This window comes from Spinacia oleracea, chromosome 2 (assembly GCF_020520425.1).
Source record: "Spinacia oleracea cultivar Varoflay chromosome 2, BTI_SOV_V1, whole genome shotgun sequence".
In the NCBI taxonomy this organism is placed as follows: Eukaryota; Viridiplantae; Streptophyta; class Magnoliopsida; order Caryophyllales; family Amaranthaceae; genus Spinacia; species Spinacia oleracea.
Window position 1 is genome coordinate 82,927,858 of NC_079488.1, and position 4,755 is coordinate 82,932,612.

Below are 4,755 nucleotides of genomic sequence, written 5' to 3' on the forward strand. Positions count from 1 at the left end.
TTTTATTTACGTTTTAAATATTTTAACGATTTATGAAATTAAAAGTAATTTTAGAATTTTACGTTGAAAAGAATTCGAATTACGAAAACACGTTTGATTGAAATTAGAAAGCAATCCTAACCATTTTGGATTCAACAACCCAAATCCTAATTCTAGCCCATTTGCAAGCCCAAACAATAAACCCCATACTCTCTTCCCTCCCTCTAATTCACGTGAAACATAGAAAAAGAGAAAAAAAGCAAAACCCTTCTCTCCTTCCCTCCTTCGTTCGTGGCTCTACTCAGCCACCAACTTGCACCGCCGCACCAGCCACCGCTGGATCTCCGACGCCGTCAACCACGACGCTGCTCCTCCTCGATCCGACGGTCGGTACTTCCCCTTCGTTCTCCTTCTCTTGTTATGTCGTTCTTTTTGTTTTATGCCTCCTCACTCGTGGTTTTGTTTTCTGCGACAACCACCACCACCACCACCAGGTCGCCGCTACTACGCCACCACCTTGCCGCGCCGTTGAGACGCCTCCATGCTTGCTGCGCCGGTAATCTCTTATTCCTCCTCCCTCTCTTGCTTCATTCTTTCTCTTGTTCGTTTTCTACAACCTTACTCGGTTGTTTATCCGTTCGCAGCCACCAGCGCACCTCCGTGTGCAACCCTGCCGCCCAGCCGCGCCTCCAGCCGCGCCTCCAGCCATGCCTTCGTCCTTCCTCTCTCCTAACTTTTGGTTATTTCCTTAAACCCTAAACTAATTAATGAATTTAATTACGTTTTAATAATTTAATTATGTTTCTTGAATTAAAATTATAACTTTTATGATTTGATTATGAATTTCAAGAATTATATGTTTGCATAATTAAATTATTAATTTTCAGATTATATAAATGCATTGAAATATTGATTTTTAGTTATTTAAAGTATGAATTTTAAGGTTTTTAATAATTTTAAATCATGGTAGGATGTTTAGGAATTATTAAAGTTATTGTTTTTATGATTTCAAACATGTTAATTATGTTTTGGAGCAGTTTGAAAGTAGTTATATTGCTGGAAATTAAAGTATGATGTTTGCGAAGAGTTTTCAACGAATTTCAATCATTGATTCAATAATTATTATGCTAGGAAATCAAATACTCAAGTTTTGATGTTGGGGAATGTTCTAAGTATATTTAGGATGTATTTGGAATGCTTTATTATGGTTGCGAATGATTAGAAATTGATTGGGATTATTTGTTGGTTTGTTTTAGGCGGAGAATTTTCTTTAGGCGATATTTGAAAGTGTTAAAGTGGCCTATTAGTTGTTTATACAAGGTACGTACATACTTGTGTGCTTGGAATGTGTGCTAATTGTTGAAACCATGTTGAATCTTGTTGTTGAACTTGGTTATGTTGATATTATTGTTGAACTTGGTGATGTTGATATTATGGACGAACTGGGTTATATTGAATGTGCATGTTTAATACTGTTGGACAAACTTATTGAACTTATTTTGCACTATAAGAACTGTAACATGTTAGTATGGATGTTTGATACAAACATGTTGGTTGGGAACACTAGATTATTCTATATGATTGGGTTGGATCAATTGGTTGTTGTTCCCTTTCTATCTTTTCACTACTTTATAAGGGCGGAGGACCTTGTTTAGTAAGTTGAAACTTTATGCCCATATACAGGGTTGCTCATGGTTAAAGGAAAGGTTGGTTAAGTTGGAATGAGTCTTGATTGATGCTTTTATGATCACTTACTTAATTCCAAGATAAAAACAGTTGTGAACAAATGTGAATTGTCTGTCTTATGTAATGGTTGAGTCATAACGAAATCTCAATTTGTAAATCATGTAAAGTGAAACTGAATAGCAATAGCTTTAGACTGTGCACGTCTGAAGTGACGGACAAACAGGAGTTGGGGTTCATGGTGGTAGCCCATGGCCTTTTCTGGGACCGGATTGATCACCGTGTCCTATTTTTATTTAAACGTTCCTCGATATCGCAGGTCACTGAGGTTACGGAGTCGCGCCCGTACCTCGTCTTCCTTAGTGAAGACTTCTGGATGGTCAACTCGGTCCATTGTCTATTTCAACTAAAATAATATTATGGTTATTAAGCCTAGCTTAGTCTAGTCAAGTATATAATCGTCAAATTATTATGTTTTGTCTGTCCTTACTTATATTTATTAGTATCATGTTAGGGTTGTTGGTTTGATAGTATCATGCTAGGATTGTTATTGATTTAGTATGTAGTACTCAGCTTTGCTGATTACGTGCTTTTGCTTGTGCATGTTGATCATGGCTATGCCTTATTGATCCTGTGATGACCCAATCTTTGGTGAGCAGTCTCTAAGGATCAATAAGCATTGTCCATCTGCAGGTTTGAAGATGTTGCATCATTGGGATCGGGAATAGAGAGCTTGTATTTAGTTTTGATTTGCTAAGTTAACTTGGGTTTGTTTAATTGGACTTTAAACTTGTTAGTTGATCTTATTTTCGTTGATTGGTTTTGGGATTAACTATGTAATCGATTATTTATAAACCTAAAGTTAGTTTTATGTTTTCCGCTGCAAAATTCTGAATAAGCCGTTACGTTTTCACACGGGCGATAATGCCTTGATAATTCTCTACGTTTTATATTAAAATGTTGTTTTAGAAAAGAGAGAATTGTCGGGGTGTTACAAAGCAACACATTTACTTGTATGGATCCTTTGGTGTATGTGAATAAAGAGTAGTCTGAATAAGATTGAAGAAAGCCAAATTCTTTAAGAGCATGTACCAGTTTTTCAAACCAACATCTCGGAGCTTGTTTCAGGTCGTACAGGGATTTTCGTAGGCGACATACCAACCTTGGATTGGAGCATTGAAAACCGGGAGGTAATTTCTTGTAGACCTCTTCCTCAAGATCACCACGGAGGAAGGCATTGTGAACATCCATCTAATGAAGTTCCCAATTTTCGGAAGCATCTATGGCAAGAAAAATACGAACAATGGTCAATTTGGAAACCGGAGAGAAAATTTAATTATAGTCAATGTCTGCTTGTTGATGATTTCCCAAAACAACCAATCTGAATTTGAGACGTTCAATGTCACCACTTGAGAAAAATTTGGTCCTGTAGACCCATTGACTGCCTAAAGCACGTTTTCCTTGAGGAAGTTCCTCTAGGGTCCATGTCCATTATCCTCTAAGGCCTGGATTTCTTCTTGCATTGATATCTTCCATCCATCATCCCTCATAGCCTCCTTGAAATACTTTAGGTCTTTACCAGAAATAATAACTGCCAAAAACTTATGATATATTTAAAAAGAAATTGTTGCAATTAATATAATGTGTCATAGGATAAGGTGTACTTGAGGAGCGATGTGGAGACGAAGTAGAAGAAGATGGACTTTCGGCAATCACTATGTGAATCACATAGTCCCGCAACCAAGATGGGGGATTTTTATCCCTTAATCCTCGGCCCAAATCGGATGAAGACTTATCTGGTAGTGTAGCTGATGGTATTGGATCAGATGTGGGATGAATAAGTGAGTCTGGGTCCGTTATGATGGGGATTGGATCCGTATTGGGCTGAGAGAGGTAATCCTGTTCTGGACCCGTGTTGGGAAAAATGTGAAATAAGGTAGAAGATTGACCAATAGTGCTTGGGCTTGGGCTTGGTGTTTCAACGATAAGTTTAACAAGGGGAGTGAAAATTGGATGGTAGGTTGGTAAAGAAGCAGGTTCACATGGGCGGGTTGGTAATGACAATGTCATTATCATCATTATAATAATCAACGTCATTATCATCATCAAAATTCTCACGAAAATCGAAATCAATTTCCCCTTCATTAAATGTTGAAGAAATATTTTGTGCATCGATATTAACATCATACGGGTTAGAAAACAGAAACATGTCCTCAAAAAACTTTACATCCCGAGACAAAAAAAAATTCCTTTTTATCTAGATCATAAACTGTCCAACCTTTCTTGCAATTGGATATCCCCAAAAAACACACTTTCGACTTCTACTCTCGAATTTATCCCCTTTTGTTTCTTGATTATGAGCAAAACACAAGCAACCAAAAGTATGTATAGTGTCATACGAGGGTGGAAAACCAAATAAAATTTTGAATGGGGTTTTGTTATTTAATAAAGGTGATGGAGTTCTATTAATTAAATGTGCAGACGCAAGAACACACTCCCCCCAAAAATAAATAGCTAGTTTTTCTTCAAATCGCAAAACATGGGTGACGTTTAAAATGTGTTTATTCTTTCTCTCAACCCTCCCATTTTTTGTGGGGCGGCAACACAGGAAGAGAAAAATAGAATTCCAGTGGCAGAGAAATAATCCCGCAAACAATTAAATTCCGCTCCATTATCACTTTGCACAATTTTAATTGTTTGAGAAAATAGACGATCAACCATTGCAATAAATTCATGAAAGTATGAAAGGCCTTAGTTTTGTCATCGAAAAAATAAATCCAGACCACTCTAGAAAAATCATCAACTATAGTAAAAAAAAATAACGAGCGCCACAAGAGGAAGTATGTCTATATGAACCCAACAAATCACAATAAATTTTCTCAAAAATACGACTAGCTTTATTGTCACTCACAGGAAATTTTTCTCTAGGATGCTTAGCACGAAAGAAAACTTCACAGGCTTTATTTAAACTACCCTTAAGTTTGAGAACGGGAGGAAGTAACTTTACTACTTTTCTGAGAGGTGCCGCATCCTTTTTGTGCCACAACTCTAATGACGACGTTGCTCCATTCACCGAAACATGATGCGCCGACT

The 4,755-nt window shown here is 37.2% G+C and overlaps 1 long non-coding RNA gene across 1 annotated transcript; it reads left to right on the forward strand.

Annotated features, from left to right (window-relative positions):
- The first annotated feature begins 1,234 nt into the window (after window positions 1-1,234).
- LOC130467041 (uncharacterized) lies at window positions 1,235-2,575 on the forward strand. Its single transcript, XR_008927200.1, has 2 exons — window positions 1,235-1,299; window positions 2,322-2,575. It is a non-coding gene; the product is annotated as an uncharacterized lncRNA (long non-coding RNA).
- The last annotated feature ends 2,180 nt before the right edge of the window (window positions 2,576-4,755 follow it).